This window comes from Schistocerca serialis, chromosome 8 (assembly GCF_023864345.2).
Source record: "Schistocerca serialis cubense isolate TAMUIC-IGC-003099 chromosome 8, iqSchSeri2.2, whole genome shotgun sequence".
In the NCBI taxonomy this organism is placed as follows: domain Eukaryota; kingdom Metazoa; phylum Arthropoda; class Insecta; order Orthoptera; family Acrididae; genus Schistocerca; species Schistocerca serialis.
In genome coordinates this window covers 485,713,606-485,732,000 of record NC_064645.1, presented here as the reverse complement: position 1 = coordinate 485,732,000, position 18,395 = coordinate 485,713,606, and the positions used below count along the sequence as shown (strand labels likewise).

At 43.5% G+C, this 18,395-nt stretch overlaps 1 protein-coding gene across 1 annotated transcript in view; it reads right to left on the bottom strand.

Moving 5' to 3' along the window:
• LOC126416626 (sodium-dependent noradrenaline transporter-like) overlaps positions 1-18,395 on the bottom strand; it is a 387,224-nt gene that overhangs the window by 246,497 nt on the left and 122,332 nt on the right. The gene's annotated exons all lie outside the window — the stretch shown is intronic.

Sequence of the window (18,395 nt, the reverse complement as noted above, 5' to 3'; positions counted from 1 at the left end):
ACCTGAACTTAAAACAAGAATTGACGCCACCACTGAGCAAGTTACACCTGTAATGCTACAGCTAGTCTGGGAAAAAATCGACTTCCGGTGGAATGCGTGCAGGATAACCAACGGAAGCCACATACGTCTCTAGTTTAAGGTAAAAGAACTTGATGTGTTTCGCTACAAAATAACACTGTATTATTTTCAATAAATTTATATGAATTTTTAACGTTGTTAAGTCTTTTTTGAAACAGCCTGTACAACAATCTTGGCACGTTACAGGTACAGACGCTACAGCTGATCCAGGAGACTCATAGGTACGCAGCCCAGGAATACCCTTCCTCGATAGGATTGACATTTTTTATGACGACGGAACCTACGCCAAAGGTAGCTAGCATTGCGCGATACCCGAAACAAACAACAATCTCACCCCTTCATGATCTGTTGCAGATAGCAAGAAAACCGGTATTGCTCTTAATATCCGACCAGACTATCGCAGAAGTTGTTTTCCCCTCTGCCCTTGAAAGCGTTACACTACGTTCGCTTTTCGTCCACTATCTCTGATGTGGCCTTCTCCACCAGAAATCACGGCGCCTAGAGTATCAGCAACCAATCTGACAGCCTGCAGCCGCGGGTTCCCCGCCTCGCAGGCACACTGATTGATGAACGGCCACAACAACAACACCACAGCAAAGACGCCAGCGGCCACCAGGGGCCACTACCGGCCCACATAAACATAAAGAAGAGGTCGCTGCAGATCCCGGAACTATTTGCACATGTCAAACCACGTGATGAAAAATAGTTCCGAGGTACTCATCCGCCGAAGCCCTATAAAGGCCGGCGCTTGGCCGCACATCGGCAGTCCATCGACCGCCAGCAGACATGGATAGCTGCCGTCCTGGCAGCCCGGCTTGGATCTTCTCACTGATCTCTGGATTAGGCTTGGTATATCGGAGAAGTCTCTGGCGGAGACTAGTAGGAAATTTCAGCTGTTTTCTACATTATTCTTCTATGTAGTTGTGATGCGAAGACTGATCACTGTTTTGTGTTGGTGTTATACTTGGAGAATTTGTTTTGGTTAATTGAACAGTCCAATAAATTGTTTTCGGACTTTGATCGTTTGATATGTCTGCGTAAGCAGAAGAAACTATCTCCTCAATGCGACCGCATTAGTGCGTAACCTTGTCCACTCGTACGGACAACATGACGGCCCCACATCTCGTGAAGTTCTCGATTAGTAACTAACAAATATGGAGGTGTCAGTAGATCTTTTTAGATGGTAACCACGTCGGCGTGGAGGGGCTCCACCTTTTAATAAAAAAAAAATAGTGAAAAATTTCAAAAGCGGTCATAGATTATCTTTCAACGTCTTGCTTTACAATTTTGAACGTTAAAAACATAGGCTTGCGCTGGATCCAGAGACTGCTCACATCCATTCACACAGCCCACAGAACCGAGTCAACAGCGGTAATGTAAGAGGCCAATCCAGATGACTTCTTTAGTCACCTAAACATGGTGGAAGAGTGCTGGGTGTATCACAATGACCCCAGATCAAAGGAACAAATCAATCAGTGGAAACATGTGGATTCAGCACGCCCAAAAAACAAGAGGGCCCAATCATCATCGGGCAAGCACGTCTAGGGGCAAACCTTCGAAGTAGCATACTACCGAAATCCACTGACAAGGTTTCGCGAGGTTGTCAAGACGAAACCGTCCAAAGGGGTGTTTTCGCTCCGCGGCTACGCGTTATTTCATTCTGCACAGATCACAGTGACACTTGTTCCTTCTTTGGGCTGTCAAATTTTGCCTCACAGCCTGTATTCTCCTGAAACGGAAACAAGTGAATTTCTTCTCTTTCCACGGATGAAAAACCGCTATGCAACAGCCATTTCCAGAAAGGCGAGGAGGTGAGCTTCGACTTCGAACGCTTCTGGAACAGACGACATGCTTTCTACAAGCGAGGCCTCCACCATCCATCGCTTGGAAAAAGGTATCTGAGTGAATGATGAATCTGTGACGATGTTCTGTCACCATCAGCTAGTTCTACGGACACAGTTTCATTGGTTTTCAATGCAGTAATTAAAACTTCGTGAATAGTCCTCGTACAGCTACCTGCTTTTCATAACAATGCACAAACCAACACAACAGGAGCCACTACAGGAAAACTTGATGAGGTTGTACTTAAGGTGGTTTCCTGTCTACCATGTTCTTCCCACTAAGTGGATTAACCAGTGTCCTGTACAGAAAGTTCCGTTTGATGGGAAGAAATTTTGTTCTCATGAGGAAATGATCTTATCTGTGACACAATACAAATTGTTTGAAAAACATTCATCCTATTTCACAAGAATACAACTTCTGCATGGATTACGATAGAAACTTGAATGAACTGAAGCTTACGAATTGAACTAAAAACGTCAAACTTCAAAAGAATTTTTCTGTTTTATGTGTATGCACATACCGAGCTGTGGGGTACTTTTTGCAAATACCTTTAGGATCAAAGCTTTCATTCATCTATACCTGTCTATACTAATAATAATTTAATGAAACTGTCATGACTGTCTGTCTGTTTGTCTGAACACGATTCTTCATAATTGCTAGATGAATTTTCGTGGACCTTCGACAGGAAACTTCAGCATAACGTGGAGCACGGTACAGGCTTTATTTGATCGAAACTGGATCACGGAAAAATATGTAGCAATTGAAAGGTTTATCCATACTAGCATTATAAATGCGAAAGTACCTGTGTCTGTTAAGTTTCCACGACTAACCCGCTGAGCCAATTTCGATTAAATTTGCTATGGAGATAGCTTGAACCCTGAGGAAGAACACAGGCTACTTTAGAAACACTGTAGTCCAAGATACTTATTGATTTGAAGAACATTAGGCGAAATAGGAAAAGGTATTTACTCTCAGAAAAAGCTATTTACTAATTGACTTTTTATCATTATACACGACTGGCCATTAAAATTGCTACACCAAGAAGAAATGCAGATGATAAACGGGTTTTCATTGGACAAATATATTATACTAGAACTGACATGTGATTACATTTTCACGCAATTTCGGTGCATAGATCCCGGAACAACCACCTCTGGCTTTAATAACGGCCTTGATACGCCTGGGCATTGACTCAGACAGAGCTTGGATGGTGTGTTCAGGTACAGATCCCCATGCAGCTTCAACACGATTCCACAGTTCATCAAGAGTAGTGACTGGCGCATTGTGACGAGCCAGTTGCTCGGCCACCATTGACCACACGTTTTCAATTGGTGAGAGATCTGGAGAATGTGCTGGCCAGGGCAGCAGTCGAACATTTTCTGTATCCAGAAAGGCCCGTACAGGACCTGCAACATGCGGTCGTGCATTATCCTGCTGAAATGTAGGGTTTCGCAGGGATCGAATGAAGGGTAGAGCCACGGATCGTAACACATCTGAAATGTAACGTCCACTGTTCAAAGTGCCGTCAATGCGAACAAGAGGAGACCGAGGCGTGTAACCAATGGCACCCCATACCATCACGTCGGGTGATACGCCAGTATGGCTATGACGAATAAACGCTTCCAATGTGGGTTCACCGCGATGTCGCCAAACACGGATGCGACCATCATGATGCTGTAAACAGAACCTGGATTTATCCGAAAAAATGACGTTTTGCCATTCGTGCACCCAGGTTCGTCGTTGAGTACACCATCGCAGGCGCTCCTCTCTGTGATGCAGTGTCTAGGGTAACCGCAGGCATGGTCTCCGAGCTGATAGTCCATGCTGCTGCAAACGTCGTCGAACTGTTCGTGCAGATGGTTGTTGTCTTGCAAACGTTCCCATCTGTTGACTCAGGGATCTAGACGTGGCTGCACGATCCGTTACAGCCATGCGGATAAGATGTCTGTCATCTTGACTGCTAGTGATAAGAGGCCGTTGGGATCCAGCACCCTCCTGAACGCACCGATTCCATATTCTGCTAACACTCATTGGATCTCGACCAACGCGACCAGCAATGTCGCGATACGATAAACCGCAATCGCGATAGGCTACAATCCTACCTTTATCAAAGTCGGAAACGTGATGGTACGCATTTCTCCTCCTTACACGAGGCATCACAACAACGTTTCACCAGGCAACGCCGGTCAACTGCTGTTTGTGTATGAGAAATCGGTTGGAAACTTTCCTCATGTCAGTACGTTGTAGGTGTCGGCACCGGCGCCAACCTTGTGTGAATGCTCTGAAAAGCTAATTATTTGCATATCACAGCATCTTCTTCCTGTTGGTTAAATTTCGCGTCTATAGCACGTCATCTTCGTGGTGTAGCAGTTTTAATGGCCAGTAGTCTAATTTTGTGGAAATACTTTTATTGGTTGATATGTGTTACGTGATATGACTCAGTCATGAACACAATGCTTATATAATCTTCAATGGGTTTAATCCATACTTCCATATATTTGTTGCATAATGTACATGTTGAATAGTGTATAGCTACTTCAATAGCTGTTGCATGATGTACATGTTGTATAATGTATAGCTACTTCAATAGCACAATGCATAGATGTATGCTCCTGCCTATGGTCATCTGTACATGCTGCTGAGCAGCGTCGCAGTGCATGCCACCACATTTTGCATTGGGACAGCTAGGGACGGGGTGAAAACGGGATGCAAATTACGAACAATGCTTATAAGACAAGGCAAACATGTGAGGGTAGCTGATGTTGTTGCACAGTAGCTTATTCTCACTCATCATAACAAAGCTACTGCTACGTGAGTGCAGACGCATGTAACTGTTAGTGTTTCATAAATGTTCAATGTGATCTCCACTGGAGACACAATAAACATCAAGACGAAGTCAGGCTCGTCCCATACGTTGGCCTGCGTGTCTGGAGTCACTACATTCACGAATGTTGCTGTGCCGCGTCGCTGTTCACCCGAAGTTGTAGGAAGTGAGGCACGTAGATGGAGTCTTCTACTAAAACTCTCAAAGCGTGAGATCAAGTGACCTTGGAGGCGACAGGTCGAATTCAACACCCTCACATAGATCTGTCGGGCTGTAGGGGGTGCTATCGACAATGTTCTACTATCGACGCAACTCGGGTTGCACAGATGTGATTGAATTGCACCTGTTGAAGCGGAGAACACAAGTCTTTTGTTACTATGATATCGCCGTCTGCGATAAACTCGCTGCTTGCAGTTGGCGGCAAGGGCAACTTTAGATTCGATGCGTAAGCTGAAATGTAGCCTAAGATTCTACCTTCATTCACGTAGCGGCTACAGCCATGTGGATGTGGATGAATCTTTTTTAAACATTCTGTATTAATAACGTACTGGAAAGGACACGTTTCGATTGGTCTTTTTTAAAAATTTGTTTTCTGAATTAGAAAAAAAGCTTGCAACTAATCATCTCGTTCGCATAACATCTACCTTCCACAAAATGTATTCTTATAAACTGAATTAGACGTTCTACTTTCGGCTGCAAAGACGAATAAGATTAGTGGTTGTCCAAACCGTTAGGTAGAGCTGTTTGTGCGGGGAACAAGGTTCCTTTGAATTCACTCTGTCCATTGGAATGTTTGTCCCAATGCTGTATTGATATACAATAACGGAAACTGGGACTTTCTAAAGCTGAATGTGTGAGTGGAATTCGTGGTGTGAGTACTGACTTACATTTTTCGTTTCCGGTTAATGTCTGCGAATCAATGAGATTGTTCAGAAGCTTTTTTGCGAGAGGATAAAGGGAAGAGTAAGTGAGTTTACGAATTCTGTTGGGAAGCTTACATTTCCGGTTTGCTTCATCATTGTGTCACTGGAAGTACATCTACATCTACACGGTTACTCTGCAATTCACACTTAAGTGACTGGCAGAGGGTTCTTCGAACCATTTACATGCTACTTCTCTACATTCGGAAGAAAAGTTGGTGATTGAAATTTCGTAAATAGATATCGCTGCAAAGAAAATCGCCTTTGTTTCAGTGACTGCCACCCTAACTCGCGTATATATCAGTGTCACTCTCAGCCCTATTGCGCGATAACACGAAACGAACTGCCCTTCTTTGCACTTTTCGATGTCCTCCTTCAATCCTGCCTGGTAAGGATCCCATACCGCGCAGCAATATTCCAGCAGAGGACGGACAAGTGTAATGTAGGCTGTCTCTTTAGTGGGTTTGTCGCATCTTCTAAGTGTTCTGCCAACAAAGCGCAATCTTTGTTTCGTCTTCCACACAACATTGTCTATGTGGTCTTCCCCATTTATGTTGCTCGTAATTGTAATTCCTAGGTATTTAGTCGAATTGACAGCCCTTCGATTTGCCCGATTTACCGTATACCCAAAATTTATAGGATTTGTTTTAGTACCCTCGCACTTTTCTTTGTTTAGTGCCAATTGCCACTTTTCGCACCATACAGAAATTCTCTCTAGATCATTTTGTAATAGGAATTGATCGTCTGATAATTTTACTAGACGGTATATAGTTATTCTTTCCTGACATCACATCCAGCATTCGCTGACTTGTTTGTTGAATTCCGTAATTTTTGTTGTTGTAAAAGCGTTCGCTCGCACAACCATTGTTTGATTACACAGTTTCTTTTCCATCTCATTTCACACAGTTTCTTTTCCATCTCATTTCACTACGTTGCACAACTCACCAATAAAGACGATTTTGTCGGAATGCAAATCAGTATGATTTGCAACGTTTCCAAGTTGTATTTTAGGATATTCGAGGACGTTATAGAACATACGAATACATTCGTTAACTTTCGAGAATATCTGTAAAGGCTCTTGAAGGCTATAGAACAATCTCGAAGTTTTCGCTTGGCGAAGAATAACAATAACGATGATGATAATAATAATACTAAGCAGTGACACGAAAGAAACAGAAGGTGTCCTGGTGACCACGACGGTGTGATGTCGACAACTTCATACACTGTAGTGCAAAATGTACGATGTGTTTTTCAATTCCCATTACAGGCTTCCAAGGGTTGCAGGGGAGACTCAGTAAATAAATTTTAGATACGCATCCTACGTCCGGAAATGTACCGGTTGGATGTGACAGAAGTTTGAAGATCGGAACACTTACAAATCTCTCGCTTCATTTCGAGTACTCATCGTTGGGTTCCCTTCTGCGTGTCGAAGGACGTCCTCTTCAAAGCTGAGAGTTCGACACGTCCGAGAAACACCCCACTCAGCGCTCCAAGTAGCGAACGTACCAGTTCCTCGCAGCCGCTGTTGCAGTAGGACGAAACTTGTGTGTGAGCTGCCGACGGCTCCCTCTTCTCAGTTAGTGTTTGCCATGAAGCGGGAGACTTAAGTGATCCGATCTCCAAACTTACATTCAAACGGTATGCTGAAGCGCCAAAGAAACTGATATAGGCCTCCGTATTTCAATACAGGTATATGAAAACAGGAAGAATACGGCGCTGCGGTGGGTAACGCTGCGGCCTATATGAGACATGACCGAAGTCGGCAATGCACATCGATACCACAGACGTCAAAGGTGTCTCGCTGCAATCCACAACAACGAATGTGAGAGGCTGAAGAAGACATAAAGACACGCGCTCTCTCTCAGCACTGTAGCAGCCTCACACGGGGGTCAATATAGAGCCGAGAATGGACGTGCTCTCCCCAGTTCGTGACCTCAAATGAAACAGTCAACATCATTGAGTAGGTCTAGAGAGTTATTCAAGTTTCAGATGGAAACATACTTTTGTAAATGTTGAACATAATACTTAAAAAGAACGGTTTGTTAACTAGTGCATCAGCGACGGTTTCATAGTCACTCCTGTAAAAAGAATTGCATCGAGTTAAGTAAATCTCTTTATCACTCAAGTAATAAACGGAACCAATATACTAAAGCGTCTGGTATAGGCATGCGTATACAAATACAGAGATACGTAAACAAGCAAAATACGCGGCTGCGGTCGGCAACGCCTATGTAAGACAACAAGTGTCTGGCGCAGTTCTTAGATCGGTTACTGCTCCTACAATGGCAGGTTATCAAGATCTAAGTGAGTTTGAACGTGGTGATATAGTCGCCCCACGAGTGATGGGACACAACATCTCCGAGGTAGCGATGAAGTGTGGATTTTCCCGTACGACCATTTCACGAGTGTACCGTGAATGTCAGAAAACCCGTAACACATCAATTTTCCAACATCGCTGCGGCCGGAAAAAGATCCTGCAAGAACGGGACAGACGACGATTTAAGAGAATCGTTCAACGTGGCAGAAGTGCAACCATACGGCAAACTGCTGCAGATTTCAATGCCGGGCCATCAACGAGTGTCAGTGCGCGAACCATTCAGCGAAACAAAATCGATGTGGGTTTTCGGAGCCGAAGGCCCACTCGTGTACCCCTGATGACTGCACGGCGCAAAGCTTTACGCCTCACCTGGGCCCGTCAACACCGACATTGGACTGTTGATCACTGGAAACATGTTGCCTCGTCGTACGAGTCTAATTTGAAACCGAGCGATCTATGGCGCCTTGCCACGGTTCGCGCGGTTACCCCGTCGGAGGTTCGAGTCCTCCATCGGGCATGGATGTGTGTGTTGCCCTTAGGATAAGTTAGTTTAAGTTAGATTAAATAGTGTGTAAGCCTAGGGACCGATGAGCTCAGCAGTTTGGTCCCATACGAACTTACAACAAATTTCCAAAAAATTTCTCGTTTCATAATGTATCGATCAGATGGATGTGTACGGGGATGGAGACAACCCCATGAATCCATGGACCCCGCATGTCAGCAGGGGACTGTTCAAGTTGGTGGAGGCTCTGTAAGGGTGTGGAGCTTGTGCAGTTGGAGTGATGCGGGGACCCTGACACGTCTACCTACGACTCTGACAGGTGTTACGTACGCAAGCATCCTGTCTGAACACCTGCATCCATTCATGTCCATTGTGCATTCTGGCGGAATTGGGAAATTCAAACAGAATGCTCTTTTGAGTTTAAACACTTCCGCTGGCCGCCAAACTCCCCTAACATGAACATCATTGAGCATATCTGGGATATTGAGCATATCTGGGATATTGAGCATATCTGGGATACCTTACAAGGTGCTGTTCAGAAGAGATCTCAGAAATGGTTCAAATGGCTCTAAGCAGTATGGGACAACATCTGAGGTCATGAGTACCCTAGACTTAGAACTGCTTAAACCTAACTAATTTAGGACATCACACACATCCATGCCCGAGGGAGGATACGGACCTGCGATCGTAGCAGCAGCGCGGTTACGGACTGAAGCACCTAGAACCGCTCGGTCACAGCGGCCGGCGAAGAGATCTCCACCCTCTCGTACTGTTACTAATGTATGGGCAGCCCTGGAGGATTCATAGTGTCAGTTCCCTCCAGCACTACTTCAGACATTAGTCGAGTCCATCCCTCGTTGTGTTGCGGCACTTCTACATGTTCGCGTGGGCCCTGTACGATATTAGGCATGTGTACCAGTTTCTTTCGGTCTTCAATATATAACACTTGATTTACAACTAACATGTGTACAAGTTTACACATGTTAGTAAAACACGAGGTTTTGGTATTGTGACCTTCCATGGGGAGTTTCTAAAAGTTAGACTTCTTAAAATGCTATTTCAATGATTTCCTGGTCATTTTAGAAGTGTTAATATGAGTGTTAATACATCATCTATTTTACATCGCATGAAGCGCAGATAAAGTTATTTTGTGCCAGACTCAAAATCTGCGGTACTGACTTTTTCTCATCAGAGGTACTGGTATGGCGTACCGGAGCGTAGCGTCACGGATCAATACTCTATGTATACTTACACTAGACGTCTCTCTTAAGAGACGTCAGGCGTATTTCCCCTGGTGTTTCGGCAGATGTTTGCAATTTCGTGTCTAGCTGCTGTCAGCCCAAACAGCTAGTGCTCATTGCATATTTCATGCGAAAACTAGTGTCAACAGGAAGTATCGGTTTCTTTCATGTAACAAAGAAAATGATTTTTTAAGCAGAATTTTACGTGCCCAATCGTTAGAGCGGTCCCAAATCAATCTATATTCGTTTTATCGATATGTGTTAATAGGGACATTTGAACACAATAAGGATGACCGGTACGCCTGCAGCCGACCTTGCGCAGCTCACCCTGTCTCGTGTGCAGCCCTGCCCTGCGATGTCTGCTACCGCTAAGCAACAGTGCTACTCAGGCGCTACCGGCCATTCGTCGGGTTTTAATGTCCCTGTTACTACATATCACTAAAACGAATGTCGAAATAGACTAATTTCGGACCGCTCTGTCGAATGACAGCAAAAACTTCCACTTCAGATATAAGTTTGTCTGTAACAGGAAACATGTGTACAAGTCTACATTAGGCGACCTGCGCGCCGGATGGGGATTAAATGATCATGAAGACAGGAAAACACTCAGTTCCTGAGCGGAGAAAATCCCTGACCCAGCCGGGAATCGACCCCAGGCTCGGAGGACGGGAATCCGTCACGCTGACCACTTTTTTTTTTTTTTTTTTTTTTAGTAAGATGTGCGTGTGCGTGCATGCGTGTGTGCGCGCTGGCACACATCTGCCACTCAGCTATCGGGGGCGGACATGACTTTTAGGTGAACGTGCTGTATATACCGGCTGATTATAATTAAATTGACAGTGTTCAGTGTTCCGAGTACTGCAGTACAGGCTATATAGATCACAGGATGCTGAAACGTCGAAGGTATGTTCATTAGTCAGTTTGATGGAAACAGCATGCTGGATCTCACAAAGAAATATTTTGGTTGAAATTCAGGATTTTTTTTTTGTGTCCTAAAAGTACAGAAGAAAGATAGATTAAGTATGTGATTAGATAAAGCTAGGATGTTTAGATGTAGGTAGAATGGAGATACGCTATAATAACAAAGATGTGAGAAGTTTCCTAAAGGTAGCTATAAAACTATAGCTGTAGCGTCTCTCCAAAGGGCAAGTTCAGATCTCATCTATTGCGTGCAGTGCAACTAAAATAATTCTCTCGCCGAAAGTATTTAACCTAGCCACATTAGAATTTTATTACAGATACTTACCTGTGTGCTGATAGCACAATTAAATTGAGAACCACATTGGCCTTCAGCGAATGAAGCAATTAATTATTTAGTAACTTGAAGTGGTGTTCTGCTAGTCCCAGTGGCTAGTCAGGTAGGCAAATGTTGTCGACTGTGCCTGCGGCGGTCCGCACTGCGGCTATACAAACAAGAGCGCTGATAGCTAGAGTAAGGTCCCAGTTCTTTTCTAGATTCGTATCAGCTCGGACTCCGTGTCGGAAGCCCCGTCGCGTCTGAGCAGTTGCAAGAAACAGCCTTGGATGTCATAATACATAGCTCTGTATGCACGTAACAATGAGTTCGCATTGGGGTAAAGTGTTAATTGCGGAACGACCTCAGTGATTTATTCTCAGTTTGCGTATGTTGTATTTTCACGTGTCGCCGCAGGACAGACCTCCTATCATCATTAGCATGGCGTTTGATGAGCATTAACGTCAAATTTTGGCGAGCATTCACTTTGAACATTTACATCGATAATGGTTATTGGACAGTTTCGTTATCTAGAGATAATAGGATCCGTGCAATAGACTCTGAACAGCTCTGGTAGTACAATAGCTGATAATATATCTTTGCTTGGTAAAACATTTGTCTGGAACTTTATGCTTTATCGTTTTCAGAATATAGTGAAAATTGTTACCATAAACTGCATTTTCTATGAATCCAGCATCATCCTAAAACATCAGCGTAATGAACTTCAATGATCAATAACTTTATTTCTTCATAAGAGTGGGCACAATGAGCTTTAGTTACAGGCATCACGTTTTCGCTAATCTCTTTCTAGTTGCCAACATTGTAGTTAGAGAGCCTGTGTTTAGAATGGCAACAATTGAAAGAAATTTTCCACCCGTCCCCCCACAATGCTCTTGCAGTGTGTGTTGAAAAAAAATAGTAGTTCTACTTTCTGTCACCAGGTGAAAATATGGCAGTGAAACCTTGTCAGGGGGAGAGGCGGCAGTCTTAATGTGGTTTATTAAATAATTTTTTTTAAAGGCGTTAAAAGCTTTTACCTTTAAAAAAATTTTATTTAAGAAAATGTGGCAATTAAAGCAGCAAAAATATGAAATTTTTCACGTTCTGTCGTCCGTATCTTGTTTGACCCTTGGCGTCGTGTGGTTGATTTCTTTTGTGAATGGACTGTTAGTGTAAAGGATTAAGAAGGTTGAAGTTTTCTGTGCGAAACGCAGTGGCTATCAAGAAAATAGGCCGTGCACTGATGGTAAAATTGTTTTATCAGAAAGGCAGCAATAGCAGATCTACGTTGTGTGAATATGGCCCCATGTCAAAAAATGAGCTAAACAACATGATCAAGAAATTTGAAAAAGAGGTGAATTGGGTGGTGCAACAAGGAGAGGGAGCAAGTGTAGATGAAGTTTCTGTAACTATAGCTTCAAATTCCGCCGCCAGTGTTCGAGCTGTGTCATGGGAATTGTCACTTCGCTGGTGAAAAGTTTCAAAAGACTTAGCGGATGGTCCCGGCGGAGGTTCGAGTCCTCCCTCGGGCATGGGTGTGTGTGTGTTTGTCCTTCGGATAATTTAGGTTAAGTAGTGTGTAAGCTTAGGGACTGATGATCTTAGCAGTTATGTCCCATAAGATTTGTCACACATTTGAACATTTTTTTGGAAATAATGAAGGGGATTCAAGTCAGGTGACCTCACAGGCCATGAAATAGGACATCTCCTTCCAGTTCAGCGATCAGGAAATACTGTATCGGTACTGCTCCACTGTATTGTACTCTGTCTCTGAATAACACTGAGTAATAAATGGATCTGTCGTTGGTTCATAGCATGTTTCGTCATGGGACATTGTAATACGATACAACAGAGCCACCTTATGTGCAAGTAAAGTGAACAAAACCTTCATCGTGAGTTTCTGGCAACCAGGCTCGTTCTCCTTGCATGAAATAAAGAATGTACATGCAAATGAAGAGCACAGAACGTGTAAACGTGTACACATGTTAGTTGCAAAAAAGCTGGAAAACAGTAATGTTAGACAAAGAGATAGACAAGTTTACTTCCATATCTCCTTAGGCTGGCTTCTCCGACCCCAGGCTCCCTATCTCAAATTGTTCAGTGGAACATTCTCTATGTCCTGTTACATTTTTGCACGCTCTTACGGAAGCACCCTGTATACAGGGTGTTTCACAATTCCTGTTACAGGCTACTAGAGTTTTACATAGAGATCCAAGTCCGCAAACGTCATACAATGAAGCTACAGAGCGTCAAAATTATAGGCAACTGCGCCTGTAAATGGATTTGTATAATTGGGTCATTGCGTGATAGTGAAGAATGCTGAATGTACCTGTCTGAGGTAAGGGTCCCTCACTAGAAACGAACGAATCGAACGTTATAGGGGAAAACCGTTCTAATACATCTGACAGTGGAATACATTTACCGGTACTGTTTTTGTAAGACTGCAGGGTATGCAACTTTCAGAGAATAAATGACCAGTAAACATGGGCTCTATAATGCATGCCTAAGGAGCTGTGAGCACTTGTTCATACTCACTAGTGTGATACACATTTCCTCTATTGAACAACTACTCATAGCTCTTAAGATATGAGTTTTAGAGTCCATGTTTACCAGGAATTTTTTCTTGTTTTGATCCAGAGTACCACTTCTGAAAGCTGTATATCCTACAATCTTAGCAACAACAGTACCAGTACATGTATTCGACCGCCAGAGGTATCAGAACGGTTTTCGGTTATAACCATCGACTCGTTCTTTTCGGTACAGGAACCCTTACTTCGGACTGATACATGTATCCTTCTCCATCATCCTTGAATGTTTGTCACAGCACCACGGAATCACCTTGCAGGTACATACACTTACAGGCGCCGGCGTCTATAACTTCGATGAAGCGTCGTTGGATGAAGTTTCCGGACATAGGTTCCTTTGGGAAACTTGATCTACTAAGTCCCGTCTACATCCTCTGAAGGTGTGTAACATGAATTGTGATACGCCCTGTATATCTACATCGAGGATCATTGAGTGGATGTTATGTATTATTTTGATACGAGTGGTGTGTCAGTATCAGGCACCGATCGATCTGTTGGTAGGATTGGCTGTTGTGTGATGTCCATGTCGTGACTGCCTTTGTGAGCGGTAGGCCTACTTGAATTACGTATAAGGATACGGTCAGGTCTACTGGAGGAGCACCTACCTGCAATGACTACAACTGATAGTTACTGTGCATGCACAACAAAGGTCCTGAATGGTCTTCCATCTGAAGTGTATCTTTTTGGAACTGTAACTAAAGCGTCCCACAGTAGTTCTGTCGCTCTGTGCCCCCCCCCTCCCCCCCCCCCCCAAATATCCTCCTGCGGCGTGTTGCCAAATTAGTCCTGGATCAACTGTGCAATAGTCGAAGGAGACTTTATTGCGTTTTTAAGAGACAGATTAATCTCTTCTCTTACTTCCCGCTGTTGTGTTTATAAGGTGAGCTGAGCTCGCTACTGAGGCCGTTGCTGGATTGGTGCTTCGACCGAGCCGTCGGAGGGACGGGGACAATAATGAGAACGCTGAGGACGAACGGCGGGATTTATTGCCCTGGGCAATCAAGCGGCGGGGCCTGGCTTGTTAGCGGTGTCTCCGGAGGTAATCTGGCCGGCGTGCAACCTGGCCGCAGGCGCTGCTAATCCCGTAACGACCGGCCCGGAGGAACACGCGGCGTTTGCCTACGTCGACTAAATCTCGACCGTGTCATCAGTAGCCCCTTCCCATTTTCTGCTCGTCATAACAGGCGATGCAGTAGGAGGAATTATGGCGTTTAGATATAAAAGTGCTTCAGCAGGCTCTGAGGAGCCAATACAATTTCCTTCTTAGCTTTGAATGCCACTGCCAGTAGCCTTGCACCAATGTGCTTTCTGATAAATAAATAAAGAACAAAAGTAACTTCTATGCACTAAACTTTACAACAAATATTCTGTTACCTAATGATTCAATAAGGTGTCATGCTGTCATCGTTTAATGTGTTTTGTGTGGAGGAAATGATGATCTTATGTTTAACTGAAAATACTGATAATTTAAATTTACTATACCTTTTAAACAAATAAAGTTACAGATTTGATATTTACAACATTTGTCAATTTAATGATGCGCTTCTACATGAAATGTCGATCGTTATGATCGACCAAAGCGTACAGATTTTAGCATTCAGGTTTTTTTTTACAAAACTTGTTAATTTCACTTTAACAGCGAATCCTAAACTATTATAGATATAGCTGAGGTTGAAAATATCGCTTCAGTTGCAAATTACTTTATTTTCACATGACCGGTTTCGGACAGTTATAAGCCCATCCTCAGGTGTCGTAGCTGTGCTGTGGTCCCCGAGCACCGTGTGTACCAGACGCCGTGTGCTGCCTATGAGCGCAGAACAGGGACTCACTCAGAACGGTATTTTCAACCTCTGCTGCTATATCTATAATAGTTCACTCAGAACGGTGAGTCCCTGTCTGCGCTCATAGGCAGCACACCCCGCCTGGTACACGCGGCGCTCGAGGACCACAGCACAGCTACGACACCTGAGGATGGGCTTATAACAGTCCGAAACCGTCGTGTGAAAATAAAGTAATTTACAGCTCAAGCGGTATTTTCAACCTCTGCTATATCTATAATAGTTTAGGATTCACTGTTAAAGTGAAATTAACAAGTTTAGTAAAAAAAACCTGAATGCTAAAATCTGAACGCTTTGGTCGATCATAACGATCGACATTTCATATAGAGGCACATCATTAAAATGACAAATGTTGTAAATATCAACTCTGCAACTTTATTTGTTTAAAAGGTATAGTAAATTTAAATTATCAGTATTTTCAGTTAAATGTAAGATCATCATTTCCTCCACACAAAACACTTTGAACGATGACAGCATGACACTTAATTGAATCATTACGTAATAGAATATTTGTTGTAAAGTTTAGTGCATAGAAGTTACTTTTGTTCTTTATTTATTTGTCAGAAAGCACATTGGTGCGATGCTACTGTCTACTGGCAGTGACATTCAAAGCTAAGAAGGAAATTGTATTGGTTTTGTGTAAAAGAATTTAACGTTTATTATGTAATTAATGCTATTGTTACTTTATTTATAGCCGGACGGAGTGGCCGTGCGGCTCTAGGCGCTACAGTCTGGAACCGAGCGACTGCTGCGGTCGCGGGTTCGAATCCTGCCTCGGGCATGGATGTTTGTGACGTCCTTGGGTTGGTTAGGTGTAATTTGTTCTAAGTTCTAGGCGACTGATGACCTCAGAAGTTAAGTCACATAGTGCTCAGTGCCATATGTTACTTTATTTATAACAAAAAGTGGTCAAGCTTTGGTTATTTAAATGTTTTAAAATGTAAGATAATGTAGAATAAGCTGTATCCAGAATGAGATTTTCACTCTGCAGCGGAGTGTGTGCTGATATGGAACTTCCTGGCAGATTAAAACTGTCTGGCGGACCGAGACTCGAACTCGGAACATTTCCCTTTCACGGGCAAGTGCTATACCATCTGAGCTACCCAAGCACGACTCACGCCTCCTCACAGCTTTAATTCCTCCAGTACCTCGTCTCCTACCTTCCAAACTTCACAGAAGCTCTCCTGCGAAACTTTCAGAACTAGCACTCCTGTAAGAAAGGACATAGCGAAGACATGGCTTAGCCACAGCCTAGGGGATGTTCACAGAATGAGATTTTCATTCTGCAGCGTAGTGTGCGCTGATATGAAACTACTCCCTTCGCTACCCAAAGCTTCAAAATCAGTATATTTCATGCAGATGGTACCCTACAGATGGTAAATATTTGAAGAGTCATACGTGAGATCTGTTAAAAATTACTGACGAAATATACTGAGGTGACAAAAGTCGTGTCATTCTAATGTCGTGTCGGGCCACCATTTGCCCGGCGTAGTGCAGCAGCTCGACGTGGCATAGATTCAACAAGTCGTTGGACGTGCCCTGCAGAAATATTGAGCAATGCTTCCTCTGCGGAAGTCTTACAGGTGCAGGATTTTGTGTACGAACTGCCGTCTTGATTTATGTCCCATAAGTGTTCGATGGGATTCATATCGGGCGATCTGTGTGGCCAAATCATTCTCTCGAATTGTCCAAAACGTTCTTCAAACCGATCACGAACAACTGTGGCCCGGTGCCATGGCGCATTGTCATCCATACAAATTCCATCATTGTTTGGGAACGTGACGTCCATGAATGACGGCAAATGGTCTCCAAGTAGCCGAGCATAAACATTTCGAGTGAATGATCGGTTCAGCTGGACCAAAGGACGGAGTCCATTCCATCTAAACACTGTCCACACCATTATGGAGGCACCACCAGTTTTCACAGTGGCTTGTTGAAAACTCGGTTCCATGAGTTCGTGGGGTTTGCACCACAGTCGAAATCTTCCATCATCTATTGCCAACTGGCCACGGTTTTCCAGTCTTCTAGGTCCAACTCACACAGTCATGAGCCCAGACAGGTCATGTCGTGCTGTTAGCAAAGGCACTCGCGTCAGTTGTCTGCTGCCACAGCCTATTAACGCCAAGTTTCGCCGCACTGTTCTAATGGATCCTTTCGTCATACGTCTCACTTTGATTTCTGACGCGTCTAGCTGCATCATTCCCCGTTCAAAGTTTCTTCGTTCCTGTCGTAATCATCAGATTACAGATGACCCACCAGTGCACTGCCGTTTTCCATTTTATACCTTACGTATGCGAGATTATCACCATCACACACACACACACACACACACACACACACACACACACACACACACATATATATATATATATATATATATATATATATATATATATATATATATAGTTACGGTCTTCAGTCCATAGACTGTTTTGATGCAGCTCTCCATGCCTCCAGGCTACTCTATCCTGTGCAAGCTTCGTCTCCCTCTACGATTTTTACCCTCCACACTTCCCTCCAGTACTAAATTGGTGATCCCTTTATGCCTCAAAACGTGTACTACCAACCGATCCCTTCTTTTAATCAAGTTGTGCCTTAAATTATGCTCCACAATTCTATTCAGTACCTCGTCATTAGTCATGTGATCTATCCGTATAATCTTCAGCATTCTTCTGTAGGACCACATTTCGAAAGCTTCTATTCTCGTCTTGTCTACACTATTTATCGTCCATTTTTCACTTCCATACATGGCTACACTCCGTACAAATACTTTCAGAAAAGACTTGCTGACACTTAAATCTAAACTCGATATTCAGAAAAGCCTTCCTTGCCATAGCCAGTCTACATTTTATATCCTCTCCACATCGACCATCATCAGTTATTTTGTTGCCCAAATAGCAAATCTCATCTACTACTTTAAGTGTCTCATTTCCTAATCTAATTCACTCAGCATCACCTGACTTAATTCGACTGCATTCCATTATCCTCGTTTTGCTTTTGTTGATGTTCATCTT